Here is a 26,424-nt window from a genome sequence, read left to right on the forward strand (position 1 = left end):
TAATATAATTCAACAAAAAGAAAATAAACAACTCAACCAAAAAAATAGGCAGAAAATATAAACAGGCATTTTTCCAAAGAAGACATACTGATGGCCAACATACATATGAAAAAATGTTCATATTATTTATCAGAGAAATGCAAAACAAAACCACAATGAGATGCCACCTCACACCTGTGAGAATGACTCATAGCAAAATAAACAAACAAACAACAAAACCAGAAATAAATGTTGGTGAGTGATGGAGGAAAGGATCCTTATTACATTGTTGGTGGGGATGGACACTGAACTAATCCCTGTTGAAAGAAATGTGACAAGTTCTCAAAAGACTAAAAATGGATCTACTATATTTCCTAGAAATTCTACTCCTAGGTATCTATCAAAAGAGCACAGAAACACTAATTTGAAAAGAAACTTGCACTAATATATTTATTGCAATACTATTTACAAACAAGATATTGAAACAATCTAAGTATCTCAAAGCAGATAATGAGTGGATCAAGAAGATGTGTTATACATACACAATGGAATATTACTTGGTCATCAAAAGATAAACTCATGCCAACGTGGATGGAACTAGAAGGGTTTATTCTAAGTGAAGTGAGTCTGAAGGAGAAATAGAAATAGCTGATGTATCAGTTATAAGTGTAATCTGGAGAAGCCAAAGGATCAGACAAAGATTAACTATAAGACTGTAGATCTGAGACATCTGAGAGGGAAGGTTGAGGGTGTGAAAGGGGGAAAGTAGAGTAGAAAACTTGGGGTGAGGAAGGAGACCACAATGAAATGTGGCAGGGGGTTATAGGTGTTTTCCTGGTGTGGATTCTATGCTGATAACACCTGTGGTATAAATACTGTATTGCAAATACAAGTAAACAAGGATGGTAGAGAGAGAGAGAGAGACAGACAGACAAAATAAACACTGACACTTGGTCAGAACCTCTCTCACCTCTCTCAATAGAATAATGCCAGGCAGAAAATAACTATATGGGTTGGTGATATGTGCTGTTTGTTCAGAACCTATATGAAGCTTGTAGTGATATACAAACCTGAGGGGAAACATTGGGAGAGGGAGGTTGAGAAGGGGTGTGAGTAGACCTATTTGTAAGGGTTTTCAGTTTTCCAGACAAAATAAAATTATAACTTAGATCAATGTCATGGTTAAAGTTTTTAAAAGAAATGAACCAAATTGATATTTATTAGCAAATAAAATTGGAGTTGGTTTGCAGAGGAGATGAAGAGAGAGGACTCAAGGGTGATTTGCATAATGGGGTGAGTGTTGGCCCCTTGATCTGGGGTATAAAGCCCAGAGGAAGCTCAGATTGTGAAATCATGAGTTTCGTTTTGGACTTAGGATGTCTTTGAGACATTTAATAGAACTTAACAAGTGGGTGGTTGTCTAAATATTTAAGGATGTGGACTGAAGATTAGACTCCAGTTTATATAGTGGATAATTGAAGGAAGGCATGTTGAAACCCTCTAGAAATAAAACAAAGTAAGAGAAGAGAGCTACAGCTGTGTCTAGGAACAACCAATGCTTAGTAAGTGGGTGGTACATGAGATGCTTACTGCAGAGGTAGAGAAAGGAATCCATGAAGGCAGAAAGAAAACTAGAATATTATATCGTGGAAGCTATAGAAAAATAGTGTGCCAGAAAGCAAAGTGGTGTTGCTACTTTCAAGTGCTTCTGAGAAGAAAAGAAACATGAATGTATGAGAACATTATTTGGATTTGGTGGGGAGGTCTTTGGTCACAATAACAAGTTCTACTTAAGAGGAATAGTGGGGTCAAACACATACTGGAATGAATTGGCAATTATCTTTGCATATTTCCCAGTACCTCTTCTCACACAAATACAGGAAATATCTTTTAAAGCAAATGTACTCAGTTTCTTTCCTTAATATTGGAGGAACCAGTGGAGATTGGAACCATAGATCCAAAGATCAATATCATTTGACAAAAGATGGCCATGAGCCAAACTGCAAATGTTTGTTCAATTCCAAGTATCCTATGACTCTTGAGTCCCTACTGCCTCCTCCCCACAGTGTCTTAGATTGCAGTATCCATTTTTAAATGTTTTTTTTTTGAAGGGGGGGAATAAACTGAAAGGGATAATATAATTTTCTTTTCTCATCACCTAGTTGTCTTTAAAGTACTATTAAATTTGTAATGCCAGCTTCAGTAAACACATAGGGATGATTATTTCTTCTTGTTTGCTAATGTACTTTTCAAAATATTTAAATTTTGAAAGAGAAAGAAAAAATAGAACTTGTGTTGACAACAATCTAGTGAATGAATAAATAAAAAATAAACAGAAAATTTGGAAATGTCATTATCGGAAATTGATGAATTATACCGATAGGAAGCTGCTCTAAGACCCAAAATGATTATTTTCCAAATAATAACCAAAGACCAAATATTTCTCCTGCTTCTTTTAGATCTACTTATCTATGAAAGGAAATATTATTCAGTCCATCAAATTAATTTAAGGACACTCTTTTGATGGCACTTAGCAATTTAGAGGGAAAAAAAAAACTAAGACTTTCTTTTTATAGATGGGAAACATCATTTTCCAAAAGTAATTGAATCAAAATGATGAAATTTGAGGTGAAACAAGTACATATAAAAGACTGTGGAATAAGGATTTGGAGAAATGTATTTGTTCATCCCTGACATCTAATGTGATGCCAAAAAGATGCCTGCAAAGACCCATCCAGGGTCTGTTAAGCTCAAAGTACGTGTTGTCTTAGTGTATAAAGACATTTAAGGTATTTTATTCACTCAATGAGCTCGTATTTTGATCAACTACATCGTTCTCTATACTGCTGTAGGTATCAGACAACAGAGGTTAATCAATGGACAAATCCCCTCCTTCATTAAGTTTATCCTACTGGAGAAAACCAATAATAAATGAAAATGTAATCTCAATAGAAGGCAGTGAGTTTTTCTCTAGAGAAAACGAGAACCAGATGGCGAAAGAGGAGTAATGATGGGCACTATCACAGATACCTCGGTACAGGGATCCCTCTGTGAAGAGGTTATATAGAGCTCTAAGGAACTTGAAGAGGGAGGAGGAGGTTTTGTAATTAAGAGAGCAAAAGAATGTTTTTTCATTATAAAGTACAAAAGCCCTGGAGCCTGCATGGTGTGTGCCCCACAAAGCAGACCCCTGCCAGCTCCATGTCCCCCCAAACCTTGAGGACACAGAGAATGGGTTTACTCCAGTGCCTCCCTGAAGACACTCATCAGCCATCCAAAGGAGAAAAAATCTGCTTTCTATTATTGTCTCGTCTTGGTGAGTTTAGTTTGCAAATTTTCTGTGGTTTCATTAAACTGAACCAGAAGGAGTCTCTGAATAGATCTGTTGCTTTGGGAAACTGGATTAGAAGCCAGCTTGAAGTCTGGCTCCTTGGGATACAGCCAACTTCCCCTGCTCACCTCAGGAGAGATTGCATCCCTTACTGAAAGCTGAGCCAGGAACCTGCTGTCCCCCGAGGCACACTGAGGTGGCAATGAGCCCACCAGAGTACAGAGGTATCCAGCTAGGCAGAGCAAGGTGCATGCACTAGCTCATCACACCCCAAGACCTCAATGAAAACCATAACTTGGAGGACAGGGACAGAATAAAATGGTTGGTGTTTTGACATCTGTGCTCTGCCTCTTCCCACATATCCGTGTGGCCTGGTGAGAAAGCCACAGAGGGTCTTCCTTGGATTTTTAACTTTGGAAAAGGAGTCATACAGATGGTAGTTGAATAAACTTACATCTCTATGGCATAAGAAGTTGCAGTGGCATTCCCTTGATGCAACTCTAAATCCTACATTCTAGGACCCTATACCCTCCCAAGAGATATATTGTAGGTGGCCCACACGTTATTTAAAAGAAAAAAAAAATCATGACTACTCATTATTGCAAAATTGAGTGATTTCACATCAACTCTGAACTAATGCATACACTAGACAAGTAGACAAGTTTGGAAGTTCTGACAATAATTGAATAATTGGACCACCATCCCTCATGGCAGTAATTGACTGGAATTTGACAGATCTCTATAGATGGAACATGTGCCCTCTATTTCACCCTACTCCTCACCATCCCTTATTGTGTTTTGCCTGCTCACTTCACTTAGGTCATTTCCTGTGTAGCAGGAAATGAAATCAGTGCCTCTGTTGGCACTGGTTCTTATGACGCCTCCTTTTAACCCCTTTTCTTATTCTGGTCACCCAGCAACTTACCCTCCAGCATTGAGAACATCAAAAGAGATGACATCATCATGGTGGAAACATCCAGCATGTTGGATGCCAGTCTGGGGCTTTAAAAGTAACACAACACCTGCCTTATTTCCTTCATCCTCACATTGTAGTAAGATGACAGAATGATAGTAGTCATAAAATTGATTAGTCAGTAATGGGAGAAAGTGTAAGATTGTGTGCGTCTAAGATGTGACAAGTTGTCCTGTGATGAAAAAAGATGGGGCTTTGTCAAAATTTGGAAATACCAACTTCAGCCTATTCTGGCAAAAGACAGTTTCAGACAAAGTGTTCTCTGGTGTTGGCCCTAAATTGTAGGCTCCTGAAGGCACTAACCAGAGGTCCTCTGTTCACCAGAGGTTGCATGGTGGAGTGTCCAGGGAGCACAGGAAACATCGATAGAGATGTTTATGGAGGAATGGAAATCAAGGTGTCATCATGCATGGGCTCTTACCAGGTCAGCCTGGAGAACTCCCGAAAAGAGTAAGAACCATACCTTTTGTCGTCCTGAGTAGCTACAGAAACTCCATGTGGTTTGAAGTTGCTCAGATGATGATGGCACACAGAGAGGAAGAAAGATTTTACAATGGAGGCCAACTATTCCTGCATGAAAACACCATTTTGCTTGTTCAGCCTTGAAACATCTTCCTTTAATTAGTTTCTCCTGCAGTTGTTTCCTAAGGCTGATGAACAGCTGGCTTGACTTGAAGTTACACAAAGAGTTGGGTTTAAGAGTACATTGTAGTATCTGCTACTTGATCTAAGAACTCTGGGGGATATTTTGAACATCTTGTTATGAGTCTGCCTATATTATTACCGCCTGTGACCTTCCCTTTGGTAGCTGCCAGTGCTGATTGGAACTCATCTGCTTCTTTGTGAACAGGATTATGGAAAGGAGGAAGTTGGGAAGATGTGAACAAGATCGACAACGGCTTGCACACTTTGAAGAATACCCAAAACGTCTTTGAAAATGTAAGCCATGGCTGGGTAATTCAGGATAGACATTTTGATCCTTTTTTTCCCACATTTTAAGCAGGTAGCTATGCTGAGTAGTAGCATGCCTCCGAGTTCTTTGGCAGGCTGAAAACAGAATCTACAGGAAGATCACAGTTCTTCCTGTCTTTGAGCTTGGTGTCCTGGGGGGAGAGGGACAGCAGGGGATTCAGGTCTTGAGAACAACAAGGTTCAGAACAGGCACAACCTCTCTTCCACTTCATCTGTTTCTTAAGATGAATCACAAGTTCAGCTCAGATTCAGCAAATAGTGAAATAGACCCTGTCTTTTGATGGAAGTGGCTACAGAGTCACATTGCAAATGGTACATCTACAGAGTGGTTTGGGAGATTGGGACCATCTGCAACCAGCCATTAAATCAGTGCTTGTCTGGAAATTTGTTGAGACCAGAGTTCTTATGGAAGATTGACAACTGGGAGCTTATTCTAATTGAACTTACTCTGAGCTTTGAAGTTATTTCTAATTAATGCTTACTAACAATAGTCCATTGCCTTCCTACTGAACACAGATATCTAGAGGACAGGAACTAATATTTCTTCCTGTATCATTTTCAGAACTTAACATCATTTTCTTGTTGATTTCTTTAAGTCATATTATTGTTGAGAAATAATACTGTCTTGGTTCTTGGACTTAGGAAACCACAAATTAGAAATAAAATGTGATGTGTAAAACTCAACTATATATTTCGTTATAATTTTCCTTAAAATTGTCTCCATTCCCGTCTCCCTTTCTTGATGAGCTGTTAAAACTCACTCTTGTTTGGGGGGAAGGGTGCTCCCTGTTGGCCTAGAGGTTAAGTCTCAGCACTTACATTTCTACAGCCTGAGTTCGATCCCTGGGCAGGCAAGTGACCCACATATGGCACAGCAGACCTCTCCTGTCTCACCGCTGCTCCTGTCAACAGTGTATTTCAGTAAATCCACCATTCTGCTCCTCACTCTCTTCTCTGGTAAATTCTCTCACCGCCCCCTCCCTTCTGCCTACACCCCCATTTTTCTACACATGACCTCACTCGTGGCCATTAGTGGGGTTTTGGTAACCTCCTTGGGGAAACCAAATATCTGTGGAAATTAGATGAAAGGACTCAGGGATCCCTTTTCTGCTAATTCAAGTCCATGTGCTCCCTCAGCATCGAACAGAGTTGAGTTTCAAAGCCAGATATGGGGACTAGAATCTTTTTTTATTATTATGAAATGTTTATTGTCTTACATCATTGCTCGGTTTTGAACATTTGATTTCTCCTCTCAGGTATTGTCCCTGTGAATCTCCCACCAACACATCACCCATAAACTGTCACCAGAGTCTCTTGTGTTCTTCCACCCCATTTGACCTTTCTTCTCCTCTCCCCTGCTGGATGCCTCACAGCTATGGTTTGCCTGCAAAGTTTGTCTTTTTCCTGGCCCTTTGTCAGTGTCTCTGTATCAGAAAGGACATATTCAAGATCCTACACTGGGCTCTCCCTGGTGACACAAGGGGCTAAACACAGCACTGTGAAGCTGGCTGTAGCCACTGCAACATGAGTTCTATCCCCAGCCAGAGAGCTGATCCATGTGACATAGAATACCTCTCCTGACCTGCCCACTGATCCCTCAGCAATGTATTTCAGTCCATCTGCCTGTTCTGCTCCCCACTCTGCCCCTGGTAAATCCTTCCACCCCCTGCACCTCTGGCCTGTACCCTAGTTCTTATATGCATAAATAAATAAATATTTAAAAAAAAAAGAGATCCTGCCCTTTATGCTCCCTAGAAGCTGTACCACCACCATTATAGCAAGCCTGGCTGGCAGAGGGTGAGACACTCTATGGAGTAGAGTTGAGTTCTCTGGGGGTTATTCAGCAACTAACTGACCTTACTTCATTGGCAGAGCCCACTGCCCTCAGGTAAATCTGTCCCAAATCAAGGCCACCATAGACAGGAACAGTTGGAAACATAATGCTGGCTGTTTTAAGTGACTGAATTTCATGGTAGTTGGTTACACATTACACAGGATGGTCACATCCATAGCAATTGCAAGGAGTAGCCAGCTATCAAGTTCCTACAAGAAAGGCTTCAAGGATTTAGTCAAGGAGGCAGGACTAGAATCATCATCTGGGCAAGGGAAATGGCTTTTGGTGACTTGGTTTCAGCCTTTCCATTGTTATTAGAGTACTAAGTCGTTCAGGACCTGTTTCTCTAGCTCCTTTTCTCACTGTGTCTACTTTTCTCTTATTCTAAAAAAGAATAGCTGAAAGTATAGGGCCTGGTCTCTAGGAGAATCGTTGGCCTTCCATTTTATCTCAGCGCCAGTCCTGCCGGGCCAACCTCAGGACCTCTCTTTCCCTTCATTTAAACTCTGGGGACTGGAAAACTTGGGACCTCTGGCAGATTTATATAGTGCTCACCAGGCCCAGGAATCTCCTCAGTGCCCCATAAAACAAGGTATTTTTGCTGTTGTTTTATTCCCAGGACCCAGACTTTCATTCCAAAATAAAACTTAGAAATAAAAATAAAGCTTTCTTCACTCCTGGGGCTTCGACCCTCTATGCCTACAAGTCTCCCTGCCCTCCTGGTTCTCAGGATCTGGGGCTGTAACTCTCAGGATTTCCAACTTCCTGCTTCTTTCCAAAACTGATGCCACTTTCCCAGGCTGGGAGTCAAGTCTGAAGGGGTCAGTCCCTGGAATTCCTTGTGGTAACAGTGGGGAGACAACCACTCCTGTCTGTTAATTGGCACAGGAAATGAGCAAAGTTGAATGTGGTTCTCCTGTGATTAGAAACCTTTCAAAACAACAAGCAGGGCTGAGTCTTTCCTTAAAAGAAGGGGGTGGTAGGGGTTTGAGAAACTGGAGAGCTATCTAGGTGCTTTTGTGAAAAAAAAAAAAAATGTTTCTTTAGTTTTGTAGGGAAAAAAAGTAAAACAAAACTTGAAATTGTTCCTTAGGGGCTCATGGGTCTCCCTCATTTTTTTGTTTCCTCTCTGTGTTGCTAAATTAAATCACACAAAATACATCCCGCTTAGTGTCTTTTCTCCTTCTTTTTTTTGTTCCCCTAATGTCTTCATAGCAGTCCTTTTAAGGATCTAAGAGTCTTTTCAAGTTCTGCCTCCTCTCTCTCTCCCTCTCTTTTTTTTTTTCTCTCTGACAGATGTTGATTTTTAACCATTCCTCCTTCTAAGGTTTCAAAACCATGAGGGAGTTTATTCCTGAAAAATTGAAACAACTAATCTGGAGTACATCTTTCTTTTATTTTGTTTAAGAGATACTTAGGGAAAAGTTGAAGGCCCTCCTTCAATATTATTGAGATGTAAAAAATATACACACAGAGACAAGAATCTAATTTTTTATCACCTACGTTCAAATCCACTCCTAATTTTGCGTAGACAGCAGTCAACAGATACTTTCTTTTGGTTCCCCCTAACTGCTTAAACTCAGTCCTGGGCACAGAGTAAGCACTTACTACATATTTGCTGATGTGACTTAGAGGCCTGTGCTATTTCCTACAGATTAAGCAATTTTGACACCATAATCCCTAAATAATTCCCAGGAAGTGCCTTGCACAATGGTTTCTATTGCAAGCACATTAAGGCTCCTGATTCCTGTCTTTTGCTGTTTGTTTCTGGTTCATGTGTCAAGCCATTCACTCATTGCCTCTTGGTTCAACTTGAGACAAAAAGGGCATTTTTATTATCCATGTCTCAGAAACTAGACTCCAAAACAGAGAAATTATTTTTCTACTTTGCTGAGTAATATAATGATTATGACCTGCAAATATTTGGAGAGAGGTAGTCAAATGTAGCAAGGAGAGAAGACGATATGTTCAATAGAAGTGAAACGATTCCAATTCTAAGGTCTACTCTGAGCATAGGAAAACATGGTGAAATATTATAGCAGCAACAGCAATGGTTATTGAACTGTGAAAAGCGTTTGTTACATAAAGAGGGCCTTAATTCCTTTGATGCTATCAGGGAGGGATGTATTAGGTTCTGCAAAGCAAGTGGCATTGACCAACAAATGCATTTTTAAAATGTTCTTCCCCTTTAATATCAGATGACGATAGCAATCTCCAGGCTATGGGTTATTCTCCTTACCCATCTCAAAACAAGTATGATGGCCATTAAGAACACCTAGTAAGAAGGCCATTTTAATTTCCATAATGAGTCACCTCCACATCCCGCTGTCTATTGTATTTGCATTTTTCAGAATCACAAATGGGGCATCAGGATTATGTATAAATAAATATTGCTCTTAATAGAAATAAAAGCCCATAATAGGCCCTAAAATCTCCGATGATCACATGTAAACATACCCACCTTAGTTTGTATTAACATCCTAAACTGAAGAGTTCCACAGAACCACCTTAATCCTTTAAACTGTTATGTTATTAAAGAAGGCATGGAAAATCATCACACTTGATTTTGGGATGGCAAGAATATTTTTAAGTAAAAACTTATGAAAATGTCAACTAAAAAATTTAAATAGTTTCTTCCAAGTGCTTTTTCAATTGGTAAATTACAAAAACAGTGTTTAGTGTGGCAGTTAAAATGGAAATACGTCTAATGGGCTCAAATTATAAGTTGGACTGTGATCTTGCAATATAAGCAATCTAGAAGACTGTGACAACATCAGGATCCCTAGATCCAGACTGTAGATCTGTTCGCAAGAAAAAGCTTAATTGTGGGCACTAGAGGGATGACATGCTGTGCTTTTTGCTGAAATGCTAAGATGTATGTCTCACTAAGGGCTGTATAGAAGCTGCTTCCTACTCATGTTCCTTTCTTTTGCAACTATTTACAAATAGCATGGAGAGAGCTGTGACATCTGTGTGTCTTACTGATGCAGCGATAGGATGCAAGTTCTCTTCATAAACCCACACTATTTTTTTAAGTCAGAGCTTGATTTCTGGCCAGTTTATCAGGCTTCTGGTTGGAAATTGACAGAGATAATATCCCAAATGTAGTGTTCTGGATTCAGTTTATTGCCATAAATTATATCTGCTTACATTAACTTTTGTCAGTTTCTGTGGAAAGCTTAGATATTCCTCTGCTTTTGAGCCACTCATGCTAAGGTATGACTGCCCCTCCAACCAAAGCCTGGGAGTATCAGGAAAGTCTTGCGATTTGATAAAACTCATTACCATTCAGAAGAATGGTAAAAGGGAGAGAACAGAGCTGGAGTCACCCCAGCCCACAACCAGCAGTTATTGGGTTTAAAATTTCACGTTGGCTTCTTTCTTATTAGACAGTCTAAGCTGGCATTGAGGGGCTATCAACTGTCTAAATAGCAGCCAGAGAAACAATCGACAAAGCCATCCCTTGAGAATGCTGAGTAAACTGGCAAAAATACTGTCAAAGGAGTTAATGTGCGAGCTGGCACCCATTGCCAGACCCAGCGTGAGAACCACTTACACAGTAATTGTCCCTCCCAGTGTCCCCGACTCTGTCAAATGCTGCCTCAGGCTTGCCTTTCAGCACAGGAACTGATCTCTTTTTGACAAAATGAAATACATACCCACCTAAACTCTACCAGCTGAGGGTGGAGAATTCAGGTGGGAAAGCAGGCAATTCTCTAGCAATAGCCGTTTCAGTTTCGCCAGACTCCCCCAGGGTCAAGCCAGTTGGGCCAACTGTTTCCTGGGAATGTTGGGGGACACCTACATGTAGAGCTGGACTCGAGGAGAGAAAGCCAGACACGAGCTTGAACCTCACAACTCCCACCAGGCAATTTGCCCACAGTAGGGGCTCCTTAGTCAAAACTCCTGGACCCCTTCTTGTGGCTTTTCAAATATGCACCCACAGATGGAGAAGGGGCTGCGGTCAAACCAAGAGCAAGAAAGCCATTGCCATGGGGACCTAGAGTGCATCATATTGCTGAGCACCCACCCTAGCTGCAAGGAGGCAGGGCTTGCTGAGTCTGTGCAAAATAATTTCACAAAGCAATAGAGAAAAAAATGTAGTGTCTTTGTAATTACACATGTCTGAAACATGTAATTTGAAATAATAGAATTGACTAGGAAAATAGTATTTCCAAGAGGGATTTTCTTTTTTGACATTGAAAGACAACTGTTGAGCATTCAAGTTCAGGCCTAGGCCACAGAATTTATATACAATTTTAAAGTCTCGCTCAAATAACAGTCACAAGGTACTAATTTTAGCAAGATATGAACGTTATCTATCAACTGCTCTGATAAGTTATTTCAAAGGCAGTAAAAATGCTTTTGTGGGAGCTTAAGTTTGAAACACTCTTGGGGCTCATTGTGCTGTTTTCATATTTATGTATGAGGATTTTAAAGAAAACATTTCTTAAATAAAAACTGTGCTTTGTAGAGAAGGAACATCAGCTAGAACTGATTTCCACCAGATTAGCTTCTGTAAAATACAATATCATGCAGTGTTTTTATCAAAAAATGTTTCCCACCACCTAGGAAGGTATGCAATTCCTTGATGGCTTTAGGGTAGTTTTGCTAGAAGTGAAATCAACACCTCATTGTTCATTTCTGCTTTAGTATAAAATAACAATGACTTCCAGTGTGTATTGAGTGACTTTCCTGTTTCAAACACTGCAAGTCTTGCCCCCCAGGAAACCCCTCGGTGCCAGTCACCCTGAGTCTTGAGTGCCTGCCGTGTGCAAATTGTTCTTAACTACCCCAGAGCTGACTGACTCAAAACAATAGCTGTCTTATTATATCTGATGACTCTGTCATCAGGAATTCAAGCAGGGTAACTGGCTAACTTTTCTGTTCCTTGTGAAGTCGCCTGGGGTCACTCTTGGTATTTATCAGGTGGCTGGACTGGTATGAAGGGTTCAAGGTAACCCCTCAGCCAATGCATGCCATATCCGTGGAGATAGCTGAGAGGCTGCACCCTCTCCCTCTCTGTGAAGTCTCTGGGCTGCTCCATATATGCTCTTCAGGGTAGTTGAATCTTACCTGATGATGGCCATGCAAATACTGGCCAAATTGACGTTCAGTTTGGAGAAAGAAATTAATATTCTTATTTCATTTTGCAGTTAAGGGGAAAAAAAAAAAAAGCCTGAGCCTCAAAGAAGTTGAATATTTTTATCAGAACACATAGCTAATAATCTCAGTGTCAGAATTATCTGACTCTGAAATTTATTTTACTTCCTATATGCTACATTGCCTTGGCTACAGAGAAACAGTTTGTGATATATTCACAATGGTAAGTATCTACTTAGTGAGTACATGGATACACACACACACACACACACACAGTGAATGAGGACAGTGGCTTGAAACTGAAACTCTTCATGTTGGTGGCAGAAAGATGGCAGAAATTCTCTAATAAAATTTCTGATTCTATATCTACCAAGGCACATGGTATCATCTGTATCTCATAAGATGTCTGGTTACTCATGAAGCCTGCCAAAGAGGATACAGAGGGTTGCAGCCATCAATTCTATGTCAGTCAGATTCTGCTGTGTAACAAGACAGCTGGAAACATAGATGCTTTGGCAGTTCGTCTAGACTGTGATGTATAGGCTGATTCTGGTTGTATTTCCTTGTGGATCTGTTTTGAACTGTGGCTTGACTGACCTAGGGTAGTCTCACATGTCTTGTGACAGGCAGGCCATTTGCCAGGGGTTGTCAGTGAGTAAGCCTTGCTTCTCTTCCACATGCCTTCTTATCCTCCAGCAAGTGAATTCAGGCTTGTTCATAGGAAAATCATAGCTTTCCAAGAACTGTTATGTGCAAGTCTTTTGGGGATCTAAACTCTGACTCAAGCAATGCTACTTCTATTGCATCATAGATGCCAAAGCAAGTAATAAGGTCACTCAGATTCAAGTGGTGGCAAAATAAGCTCTTTCTCTCTGGATAGGGTGGGCTGAAAAATCACATGACAAGAGTATATATTCTCTGAATATAGAGAAGAGTAGCAGGTACATTTTTGATTGTACCACAAGAACATTGGTTGACATCTTCTATACCAGTTGTGAAACAGTCAGATATGACTGTCCATAACTCTGACTTCAATGACAACTGAGAGCTTATGAGTTCAACCAGGAATATCATCCAAATGAAACCAATAATACCAAGGATATCCTAAAGTTCTTTTCTTCATCACAATGCAAACATAGTTGTTTCTTTAACTTCCTGTGATACAATTTTACGTCTGTACTTGTAAAGACCATTCCCCGCCCCCCCCCCACCCCGGAATGTTTAAAATAGGTCCCTACAGGAACTCAAGTAATAAAGAACTTTCCCTGCATTTTATTAGCAACTCTAGTACTTACATTTGAACTTGAAAGAGAAGGTCTAGTGAGTTCTAGTTCCAAGCACCATACTAGACAACAGCATATTTCATTTCATTTACTCCTCACAGTCCATTACTCATGTAAAGACACTAAAATTAAGACTGTGTGGTAGATTATTTGTGATTCCTACACATCCATCAATAGTTAGAGTCTATTTCATTTCCCCTTAAAATGCAAATATGATGTGATTTAGTTCAGGAACATTAGAAAATATGATGAAAACAGATGTATTAATCCATCTTGTACCTTGGGGATTTTTCTCCTGCTGTACTTAAAATCCTAGCATCCTCCTACCCAATTTTCCTTGCTTGGAAATGGGAATCCACATGGCAGAGATCCAAGGTGGACCAACTGAGAGTCTATCAGCTCTTAGCTAATCATCTCTTAACTTCTAGACATGCATGTGAGGTGACCTAGACAGAGAAAGAAATATAGGAATGATATGAGATAATATAGAAGTCCTTAGTCTGAAGTTTTGACCCTTCCCTAAGACTATTTACTTGAAGTTTGAATAAATCACTTACTGCAGCCCTATGGACTTCTCAGCTTTGTGAAGAATGATACTTGCTGAGGTTAAAAGCATTAATGAATATAGTATGTCATTGATTTGTAAAAGAAGACTTCTCTATGAGCTCTTTCCATGTCAAGGTACTTAGAAGATTAAGGAAAGTTAAATGGAATTTACCAGAATCCTTTTCATTCATTTTCCACATAATGACAATTCCTAATTAACTGGAAATCCAGATTCTCTCTAATATCTTTTGGGAATTTACTCTGACAACTCAATAGCCTGATCTTCAAAGAACTGACATCCAGGAGAAATTTTTCTAGCCTTGATTTACTATATTTACCAAGACATTTAAAACTAAATGATACCACTTTTTGTCTCATACTCACTGACTCATAAAGTTGTGAATTCCTGGTTTCAAATTCTAGGCTCATCTCTTCATAGTTAGATGAATCTTGGGCAAAGTACCTAACTACCTCAAAGTACCTCAGTTTCATTATCTATAAAATGGGAAGACAATAACACCAAATTTTTAGAGTTTCTAACGGAATTGAATAAGTTCCTATATATCGGGTGCCTAGAAAGTTGCCTGGCAAACTTAAGTACTATATAAAAAGGTTACCATCAGTTTTTTTTTTTTTTTTTTTAAGAATTAATTTATTTGTGCATACAGAACTGGGGTACAGGCCAGAGGTACAGGGGTGGTGAGAGGATTCACCAGAGACAGAGCAGGGAGCAGAACAAGCAGATCAATGAAGTACACTGCTGAGGGTGCTGCGTGCAGTCAGGAGAGGTCTGCCGCACCATGTGGGTCACCTCTGGGGCTGGGATCAAACTCATGCTGAAGTGGCTTTAGCTTCTTAGTGCTGTGCTTTAACCCACTGTGCCACCAGGGAGGGTCAGTTACTAGTTAGTTTTACTGTTTGCTGGGGTGAAGTGGAACTGAAAGCTCAAAACCAAAATATAAATTGGGAGAAAGTCCTTTGCTGCAGTTAGGCATTGCTGTCCCCTTTAAAATGCTCAGTTGTGTCCCTTAGATCATTAATATATTAACTCCCCTAAAAGGCCATAAGCAAATCTCCTGCATTCTGCTCTGAGCTTTTTGTTGACATATGAATCACAGAGATCATTGAGAGTTACTTTCCAGATCACCAGTCATTCTGCCTCCAAACTGCTCCAGCTCAGTAACCTAGAGATTGGGGAGGAAAACAAACAAACAAAAACAGCCAGAGATAACAGTGGGGACCTGAAGTATCACACTGATCAGCCAAAATACAGCTTCCTCTCAAAATAACATTATAAAAATCCTACCCCGGCCCTCGCTGGTGGCACAGCACTGAGAAGCTAAAGCCACTTCCGCATGAGTTCGATTCCCGCCTGCCCCACAGTTGACCACCTGGCGTGGCAGACCTCTCCTGAGCGGCCCGCTGCTCCCCTCAGCAGTGTACTTCGTAGATCTGCCTGTTCTGCTCCCACTCTGTCTCTGGTGAATCCTTTCGCCACCCCTGAGCCTCTGTATCCCAATTCTGTATGCACAAATAAATAAATCTTAAAAAAAAAAAATCCTACCCCATGCCTAAGACTGAAGAATTTGTTTCTAAGGGATAATTCTGCTATCTCAGAAATATTGGTTTCCTAACCCAGCTCTTTAACTATTGTGTTGTGCTTAAGCAGCAGGACCTCTTCCTTCCCCTCCAAGCTTATGAAGTCAAGACAAATCCTTCATAGCTGGTCTCAGTTTCTCTCTCTGCTGGCTGTTGCTATTGGCCCGCAAACCATCCCTTATGCTGCTCTTAATGCTGGTCATAGCAGTAGCCTATCAGGGGATGTGGTTCAGCCTGATAATTAAAGGAAACTGATCTCCCATAAACCAGAAATTCTTAAGACCAAGGATAATTTCAGTCAAAGCAGTAATACTAGTTGAACTACTTAAGGGCTTACCACCATTGGCCCAGAAGTTTAGTTTTCAACTATTTTAAAGATACATTTTTTTTTTCTAAACAGCAGTATCTATGCGTGAAACACCACACATATCCTACAGTAAAGAAATTCTCAGCTCTCTTTATGACCTCAACCCACCCCTGATTTATCAATGAGATCCAAATAGATTAGGCTGTGCCATGGCAAAGCCAAAGGTGTTCAGATTCTAGTTGGTTAGAAACCAACATCTGCATGTACAGATTGCAAAGGAAATGTTGATGAGAGCCCAGCCCCAATTAAAGGAGTTGGCTAGATGAGGGATGCAAGAACAGAAAGGAAACAAAATGTGGAGAAAATTGTCTGTTGAAAGCTAGTGGCTGAGTCCCCCGGCCACCTCTGCACGTGTCATAGCCCCTTGGGTTTCCGCTTCCTTCCTTTCACATGGTTTTCTCATTTTCAGACCATTTTCATCAGTGCAAACATACAGTTTATTTCTGATGTGACCAGTCCCCTCTGCTCAGATTCATAGTGTGTTCCTGTCTCCTGGATGATGTAGCTAGACAAACGCCAAGTCCCCTTTGCTACCACTTTCCCTTCTATAGTGAGCACAGAATTGTTTCTCTCCACAGTCAGAATTTCCTAGTTTCATCTTTTTAAAAATCCTAACTAACTAAATATGACGTCTTTTGTTTGATCCAACGTAAGTATGCGCTCTACATTTCCTTTCGTATCTATATCATTTTCCACATACAGTATCTCTTTTACAACACCCTCTCTTAAATGTCTAAATTTCATGCATAGTTAATTATTATTTTTTGTTCTTGAAAGATTTATTTATTTTATGCATACAAGAACTGAGTTATAGGCCAGTGGTGTAGGGGTGAAAAGATTCACCAGAGACAGAGTGGGAAGCAGACCAGGCAGATGAAATACACTGCTGAGGGGAGCAGTGGGCAGGTCAGGAGAGGTCTGCTGTGCCATGTGGGTCAGCTCCCTGGCTAGGGATCAAACTTGTGCTGCAGTGGTTGCAGAGAGCTTCATAGCTGTGCTCTCTAAACCATTGTGCCACTATGGAGGGCTTGATTATTATTTCTTTTAATATACAAATCCTAGTCTAACTGAGTCACTAGTGCTTCTTATGAATGGCGCAGCTGTATCCTTTCCAAAGAATTGCTGAATGAAAGGTTTTATTGGGGGTCAGCATGAAGATTCTGGGTAATGTCATAATGGTAAACATGATGGATAAGGGGCAAAAAATGTTTTTTTAATGTAGTGAGTGGTCTGGGAATTCTGCCCCAAGTAGCAAGGTCAGAATAAATGATAAGGGACAGGGGAGAAAAATATCTTAGGCCTCCAGGGCAGAGTAGAAAGACAGGCGGGACCATAAGCAAGCATAGACTTGATGAGACGTGAAGTATGTGCTTGAATAGAGAGACCTCCTAGTAACCATGCCTGGGGGTTCAAAGGCTGATCATGCACTTTCCACTGCTGAGTGATCACTGACTTCTCCCACCACTATTAGTGGAAGCCAAGAATACCTTCCAAAATAGAAGGAAAGGTAGATCATGCTCTTAACCAGTATAAAAATAAAAAAAATAAATGCAGAAGAAAGTCAAGAGTGTTTCTTGAAGGTTAAATCAAATGTATCTCCCAGCAGTAAAGAGCTATTTTTCAGGGTTGGAATCTGATTATATTTTAGATTAACTTGATCCCACTTCACAGAGAAGCCTTGAGCTTGGTTATCTCCGAATGCAGGTCCTCTTCCTCCAAAGAGAAGCTGATTCTCTTTGGATATCACCACTGTCTAGCCCAGATATAACTCAAAATCAAAGTCTTCATTAATATTTAATCTGATTGATTCAGAGAGATGAAACTCTAAGGAATCAAATGAATTAACCACTGGGTTTTAAAGAAAAGTTCTTGAAGTGTCACATGATACAGCTTGCTGAAAAGGTAAAGTTAAAAAGCAAAACAAGATTTCTAGGAAATGTAGTCACCCAAAGTCCCTCACTGCTGGTTCCTCTTTTATTCTAAGTTTTCCTTGTGTTCACTAACCTGGACATGTTACTCTCCTCTCTGCCCACTGTTGCACTTCTTTTTAATTTTGAAATTAACATCGGACATCTTTATATGAAAGGTAACTAACTTCAGGCCAAACTATAATACAGGAAAATGGCTTTGAAATGATTTTTATGATTATCATTATATTTTCAGGGAAACTTTTTGAAAGGTTAATTCTCCTTTTTGTTCACTGTTTCAATATATATTTTGAGCTCTATTCATGCCTTGCTGGCTGTGGTGCCTCTTGCTTAGAGGGCTCTTGAGGAATTCAGAGCCATATGCATTATTATTATATACCAGATGGCTTTGAAATTATCAGGCTGGGACATGGAAACTGCCTGTGTTGTTACAGCCGCAAAGCTGATTCAATCTAGTTTATCCACCTCTGACTTTCAGAGTGACAGCAGACCAAATAATATTAGCATAAACTCAGTGTGAAATACCCATCTGTCCTAATGGTAGACTCGAACATGTTTCATTACCTGGGAGTTGCCATTTTTTCAGTCATAGAAATGTTGAGAGATGGATAATATGGTTCGTGCAAAGCATTAAGAATAGTGTCCCTCAATAATAATAGTAGCCTTCTTTTTGCCAGATTCTATGCTTAGCCTTTGTGATGGATGTTGCAATATTCACAACTACTCATGAGGTAATAAGTTGCCATTATACCCATTCTGTAGGTGAGTAATTTGAGGCTTAATGTGGACAAATGGTTTGCCCTTTGCTACAAAACTAGAGTGATAGATTTCAATTCCTTTAGTAGATTGTCAGCCCTGTTTGTTTAATATTTGTCCTTAATCATTTAGGCTCACTCATCCGTTCCTTTTTTCCTGCTCACCTTGAATTCCAGTAATTTCAAAACACCTGGTCTCTTACTTTTATGTTGCTCCTTTCTTCCTCATACTTTCTCTTCTTCCCCCCCATTCCCCTACTCCCAAATTCTCTTGGGAGTGGTGACAGTTAAAATATTTAAGAAGAGATAATGCTCAGGCAAAGACCAATTAAGCTGTACACAAACAAGGTTCTCAAGGACTCCTGCAGCTTCGGGAATTAACCCTTTAATAACTGGTTTATTGGGATAGGACTTCACAGGAGAGACTAAGTGGGAAGAGTGCTAAATTCTGGGGTGAGTCATGGGGTTACCATGATTTGCCAACTAGCATGGAGATATCAATATAGTAGAAATGGGTACATTCATCCTTATTCCCATGTTAAAAATTTCAGGCCTATCTCCTGTAAGTCCTTGATCTGAATTTCTTTTCAAATATCACTTGATTTGGTTTTCCCAGACAGATTTAAATATTGTGGACTTAGTCTCCACTCTTAACTTGCTCTCTTCTTAGTCTTTTCTCACAATCTTCTAAGTATTGTGTCATGTGCATTCTTTATACCAGACTCTGTTTCATGTGATAGCAGTTTTCAAATAGAATGTACCTGTGCATTCCCCATGCCCAATACACAATTAAGGATACTTTGTGTCTGATACTGTTACCTTTATCTGTATATTTTGGATCCCCCCCCAACTGGATTTACAGACTTAAGTGTCAGAACTAGAGTTCATATCTTGATTCCCGTTGCCTAAAGTCTTTAGCACATTCTAGATGGTTGTGGTTGGTGGGGAAGTCACAATAATAATGAACCAATTATAATTTTCATGCACATTTTCTATTTGTTCCACCATGTAAAAGTTAATATTTAGATATTTAATATTTAAAATTTATGATATGTACACAGAATACAAATTTAAACATTTATCTTGTATATGTTATTATAAGAAAACATGCATATTTCAACTCACACTTAGTCCTTAACAAGCAAAACTCCGAGGGCAAACATTTTGAATCACTTTGTAGGAAAACTGGAACCAAAATATAGAAACTTACATTATTTAATTCATTGCAGCAACTGTAAGATTGTCTTTGAGATGCTACTATTGTCACCGAGTGGTAGGTATACAGTGGTGAACAATTCAGCGTTTCATGCTTTTTTGAAATATAAATGGCAGAGTTATGATTAGATGTGTGGTAATATTATAAAGGGAAAAGTAATTCTATAAGAAAGAATATCATTTAAATTTAGCTGGGTTGGCCCTCCCTGGTGGTGCAGCAGGTTAGAACACAGCACTGCAAGCTAGCTGCAGCTCTTTCAATGTGACTTCAATCCTGGTCATGAAGGATGGTACAGCAGACCTCTCCTGACCTGCCCACTGCTCCCCTCAGCAGTGTCCTTCCTCTATCTGCCTGTTCTGCTCCCCATTCTGTCTCTGGTGAATCCTCTCACCGCCCCTGCATCTCTGGCCTGTTCCCCAGTTCTGTATGCATAAATAAATAAATAAATTTAGCAGGGTTGAAGATGTACTTGTAAGAGGTGATACCTTGTGGTAAGTAGTTAGGCTAGACTTGGGTCTAAATCCATTTGGTTAATTATGTACAAAATGACATCTGTATGTGTTTATAAAAGAGATGTACTCTTAAATATTTTTGATTAAAAATAATTATTTTTTTAAAGATTTATTTATTTGTACATACAGAACTGGGGTACAGGCCAGAGGCTCAGGGGGGGCGAGAGCTTCACCAGAGACAGAGTGGGGAACAGAACAGGCAGATCGACGAAGTACACTGCTGAGGGGAGCAGCGGGCGGGTCAGGAGAGCTCTGCCACACCATGTGGTCACCTCTGGGGCAGGTGGGGATCGAACTCATGTGGAAGTGGCTTTAGCTTCTCAGTGCTGTGCTTTAACTAAACCATGGCACCACCAGGGAGGGCCCTAAAAATAATTATTTTAAAGATTTATTTATGCATACAACAGCTGGGGTATAGGCCAGAAGTACCGTGGAGGGGAGAGTGAGAGGATTCACCAAAGACAGAATAGGGAGCAAAACAGGTACATTGGAATACACTGCTGAGGGGAGCAGCAGGCAAGACAGGAAAGGGCTGCCACACCATGTGGATTAGATTCCTGTCTGGGAATCGAACTTGGGCTGTAGTGGCTTTGGAGAACTTCATAATGCAGTGCTTTAACCCGTTGCGCCATCAGGGAAAGCCCAAAAAATAATTCTATTTTAACTCTGTCTTTGACTTTTTAGTATTGGTGCAGAACATTAGAGTAGTAGATAATTCTCAAGTGTCCTCCCCATGTCTTGGTCAGCAACCACTATGTGTGGTTATCCAAAAATTACTTGAATGCTTTCAGTGGTCAAATGCTCTCTACCTCAAAATATAGCCTATTCTACTCAAAGTAACATACACGACTTATTATATTCTCAAAGCTGCTTCCTCATTATTTCCATCCAGCTTTGCTGGCAAACACTAGAGAAAAACTCCAGACCTTTCCTATGCTAGGCCTCATGATGTACTCCCTATTTGTCTGCCTGATACATCAACAGTCCTTCCTGATCAATTCTCTGGGAAAGATTACCAGCACTACCTTATTTTACCATGAAATTACCTTATGCTCCAGGTGTCCCTCTTAAAAGAGTGTGGCTAGAGCTGGCCAAAGTGGCAACTGACCAACACACAGTGTGAGAGTTTTTCCTTCCTATGATCTTGTCATTTTCCTATCTCCATGCCAGAGTCTGGTGACAAGTGGACCACAACACCTTGTATTCAGTTCTACTAAGTCATTTACATTCCCATGACTTATTCATGTGTTCTATTTTTCACCCATTTCAATTATCAACTCCATGAGGGACCCTCCTCTAGGAGGATTTGGCACATAGCAATCATACTACAAATGTTTTTCAGGAGAAAATGCTGAAGTAGAGAAAGTCTTGTTTGCCTAAGAAGATCCATCTGAACTCACTTCTTAAAAATCAACAGGAAAAAAAGTCAACAGGAAAAAGTCAGAAGATTACATGATTACCATCTAAAGTCTCTAATGCTGCTGCCTGTTTAGGTTCACTTAAAACATACACCTGGTTGGGAAATGGTGGGGTTTCTTAGTGAGCGTATTTTGCAGACATATGAAAAAGATACCCAAACTTTCCTTCATTGGACAACTTTTAAATTCCCTTTATTATTTTTTAAAATATTTATTTATTTATTTATTCGTACAGAACTGGGGTGCAGGTCAGAGATGCGGAGGGTGAGCAGATTCACCAGATACAGAGTGGGGTACAGAACAGACAGATCGAGGAAGTACACTGCTGAGGGGAGCAGTGGGCGGGTCAGGAGAGGTCTGCAGCGCCATGTGGATCACCTCCAGGGCAGGCAGGGATCGAACTCATGCGGAAGTGGTTTAAGCTTCTTTGTGCTGTGCTTTAACCTGCTGCGCCACCAGGGAGGGCCCCATTAAATTCCCTTTATTTTTTATTCTATTGAAACCCTTATTTTCACCTTTATTTCTCTTTCACTATCTTGTGCTGCCTTCAGCCAATTTCTCCCTGTTTGCTGCACTGCAAACCTCTTGCTCATTTGACATCACTTTGTCCCACAGGAGTAAATGCTGACTGAGATTCTTTGCTTATATTTCATTTTTCTTTCTGTTAAAGAGATTTACAAGCCACTTGAATTTTGTTCTGCAAGTAAGCTAAAGGATTTTCTCTCTGTGAAACTACTCTGTCGATATGTGAAAACTATAATCATGCCTACTATATAAATGGTATTCTTTAAAACCAACAGGAACGCGATAAAGTGAGAAGGAAAAGCAAAATGGAGCCATCTGAGAGGCAGGCAGGGCATCTTGCCTTCATATCATGCTTACAATGTGCCAGGCATTCCTCTAAGTGCTTTGTGTTTGCTCAGTCTTTGCAATAACTCAATAAAGGAAGCCTGAATACTATCCCAGTTTACAGATGAGGAAACTGAGGTCCAAAGACGTTAAATAATTTACCCAAGATTACACAGATAGTAAGGGGTGAGGATGGGAAAATAAACTCCAGCAGCTCCTGCACCAAAGGCTAGACCTTCTCTTACTGGTGTTATTTGGATGTGCCTGCTAGGATTCTTCCTAGTCATCTTACCAGTCTTATTACCAGACACAGTCTCCTTCTGACTAAGCCAATCTACCTAGAAACAAAACTCAGTGGAAAGGAAGCAAAGCTATCTTTAAGTTTGCTAAGAGAAGTCATCACTTCATTTTCAGGAGCCCTGGATTATGTTCAGGAGTCATGCATTCTAATTTCTGCTCCCATATAACATGCCTGAACTACTTACTTCTTCAGAACCTTGAGTTTGAAGCTCTCTAATATCTCTTCCATCACTAGGATGCTGTATATAATAATAAAAACAATAGTGCTAGAGCATGAGAGGCTCTTTGCCATCATCTCTAGACCTGTGTTCCCCTGTATGTGTAATAGATGTGATTTAAAAAATTAGTCATCTAGAGAGATAGGTCTGTGTTTTCATTCTTGGTCAATCACCTGCCTAATGTCAGAGGGCAGTCTCAGTGCAGTGCTAGGATTTACTCAGCACCTCTCTGACACTGGTTAATATCCCTTTTTTAACAAGAAGAGATCAGACTTCAGATTGAGTGCCTTTGACACTCAGTGGTATTCATTGTAATGGCTGCTATTGGCTGTCTCAATAGGCCTCAAGCACCTGAAATCTAGGCTTAATAGAGCAAGGTCTGCCTGGAAACAAGACCTGGGCTTCGGCCAGCCCACCAGCAAGCACATTTTCAGCAACATGCACTTGAAGGCCAGGAAAGTGTGTCCCTCTATGAGGGAGATTTGCAAACTCTATGCTTCCCTAACTTTAAAGAAAATGTGTGTTTTGCATACATGTTGGGCCAATTGTAGGTTGTTAATGTAGCCTAATGAAAAGTAAAGGCTGGTTCTTCTTTTATGGACATGGCATAACATTCTTTGTAAAAGAATTCATTTGAGTAAGACATGATATTTGCTTTATGAAATTGTCCCTCTGTGTTTTAATTTTTTAAAAACAAAACAAAAGTAATTATTCTTTGTTAACACTCAGAAAGTAAAATTCAGCAATAATTTCTTGGTCATGTTGACTATGCCCCCACACACAAATAAACATAATTTCAAATCTTCAGAGGAAGGCAAAAGTAGGTGTGAGGTGAGCTTAGATTTTATTTCAAGGCCAAAGAAGTGAAAAAAGGGATAAAAATGGGTAATTATACATGTGGTTCCCAGACAGTAGAAATGTGAAGTTAATGTGATCAGCTATAATTCTGAGGTATGAGAATATCTGCCCTTAGAGAAAGTATCCTAGAGATTAAAGAAGGCCGGAACTCTCATAGCCTGATCAATTCACCTCACAATTCTCTTCTCTTCTCTAAGACCAGGGTTCTCCTTCTTCCAGGGACAACTCAGCTTTGTCTTGGCCATATGATAGCATGTTTGTGGTGGAAGGAAACAGGTAAGTTGCAAAGAGGAGACAATATGTGGAAGAGACAAAGGCAACCCCTAAAAACTACTTTTGCAGTATCCCTTTCTTTTATCTTAGAAATATAGCACAGAGAATATTTTACTCCCAAGTAGCCATATTCCCTTGGGGATTAAATAAACTAATTTATTTTTTAAAGATGTATTTATTTATGCATACAGAGCTGGGGTACAGACCAGAGGTGTAGGAAGATGAGAGGATTCACCAGAGACAGAATGGGGAGTAGAACTGTCAGACTGACAAAGTGGACTGCTGAGGGGAGCATGTTTTTGGTGGAAGGAGAGGTCTGCTGCGCCCTGTGGATCACCTCCCTGGCCAGAGATCAAACTCCTGCTGGAGCAGCAGCTAGCTTTCTGGTGTTGTGCTTTAACCCATTGCACCACCAGGGAGGGCCCTGGGATCAAGTTATTGTGACAAATGTGTAAGCTTGAACAGTGATCCCTGGATTTGGTTTTGCTTCCCCTTTGTTCATAGACACAGGATGATTCCATCAGAACATCTTACTGACAATTAAGCAGGGTTTGATGTCTGGAATTCTGAGTGAAGAGAAAGCTCAGGTAACTAAAATAAACTCCAAATCCCATGATTATTTTATGCCCAACTTCTACACTGACAATCTCAAGCAGATGCCTCACTGCATAGCCCCTGGATTGAGACCTTTCTACTCCCTCAGTGTATGAGGAGGCTGTTGGCTGTAATCTTTAACACCTTCCTACCTTCACTGTCAAGCCTTCCTGACACTATCTTAACACCCTTTCCTCTTGGAAATCAGAGGCTTCACAAGAAAAACACATCCCAGCTAGTTATCACATTTGATTAAACACCTCACACTGAAGTGTAACTATTTCAGTGGCTCCTCCTTTCACTGAGATGTTTACACCCTTACCTTTATAGCAGTCTCTCAGACAGTGGAATTTAAGCTATCAGGAAAAGCCAGATAAGGTGGATATTTTGGGAAAGAGGATTTCCCCAAAGTCTATTCCTTGAAAAAAATTGCTTTGGGACAACTGAAGTGATTTATTGAAGTGAAAAGACTTACTTGTCTCTTCTTGCCACACAGCTTAACTTTTTTGCTTTTTTCCTGATATATCTGACAGATCCCATAGAAGAATGTTTGCCTTTTTTTTCTTTTCTTTTTCTACATTGCTTATATTAAGTTTCTTCCCCTTGGGAGTACATTTTTTAAATATTTCACAGCTGCCTTTTAAACAGCTGTATAAATGCACGACATTAATAAGAAAAGCCAAAGCATACACCCGGACAAAATAAGACCAATGTTATTAAACCATAACCAAAAGATAGTCAAAGTAAAATATACACGTATGTTGTTTCAAAAGTGTGACTTAATTAAAAATCCAACTTGTGTTTAAATGAAAAGCTAAGCAAAGTCAAGCTGACACTTGAAAATTCTTAAGTCATTCACACACATACACAGGCAATCAATTCCTGAGCTCTTCGATCTCAACCAGACTGAATGTGAAAATAGAATAGTCTTCAGTGCATATATCTGTTGTATTGAATAGAATATTTTATGAAAGTCCCTGGCTATCTACCTTATATATTTGTATCACACATCATGTATTCATTGCGGTATCAGTTAACCATCCTGTTCCAATCTGTGCAAGATCTTCCGCTTTGTCACCTCAAGCCGTGCACAGATAACACAGGCGAGGTTCCCCTTGGCTCAGCCATCCGTTTGCTTGCTATTCATTCCTGGGACATGGGAATTATAAGCTGCTGTAGGAAATGCAGTATTTGTCCTACTCAGTCTTTATCTTTATTTGCCCCGTTGTTGGCTATATTTTTGCATCTACTGGCAGCCAGGGGTCACATTTCCATGAAGATAAATTTCATATTGAACCCACAGGGAGCTGATGTCAGTGCAAATCTTTGCCAGGACAGATTCAAAATGATGGCAAAGAGGAAGTTTCTGTATTTTATTTCTGTATTATATTGTCCTGTTTCCCTGATAATAGAGCCAGAGAAGAGTTTGAACCAGTGCCTACTTTTTTGTGTTGTTCATCTTCCAACAATGGATAAATAATCTGTGCCCTCCCTTTTGGCCAGATTTGTGAGATGT

General features: G+C 40.1%; 1 long non-coding RNA gene across 1 annotated transcript in view; it reads left to right on the top strand.

Moving 5' to 3' along the window:
• LOC105853954 overlaps positions 1-26,424 on the top strand; it is a 310,503-nt gene that overhangs the window by 259,798 nt on the left and 24,281 nt on the right. Inside the window, exon 4 of the long non-coding RNA XR_001145691.1 lies at positions 5,134-5,222. This is a non-coding gene — a long non-coding RNA (uncharacterized LOC105853954). The remainder of the gene's footprint in view (positions 1-5,133; positions 5,223-26,424) is intronic.

The sequence above is a fragment of the Condylura cristata genome, unplaced genomic scaffold (assembly GCF_000260355.1).
Source record: "Condylura cristata isolate star-nosed mole 26May11 unplaced genomic scaffold, ConCri1.0 scaffold00022, whole genome shotgun sequence".
NCBI classification, from domain to species: Eukaryota; Metazoa; Chordata; class Mammalia; order Eulipotyphla; family Talpidae; genus Condylura; species Condylura cristata.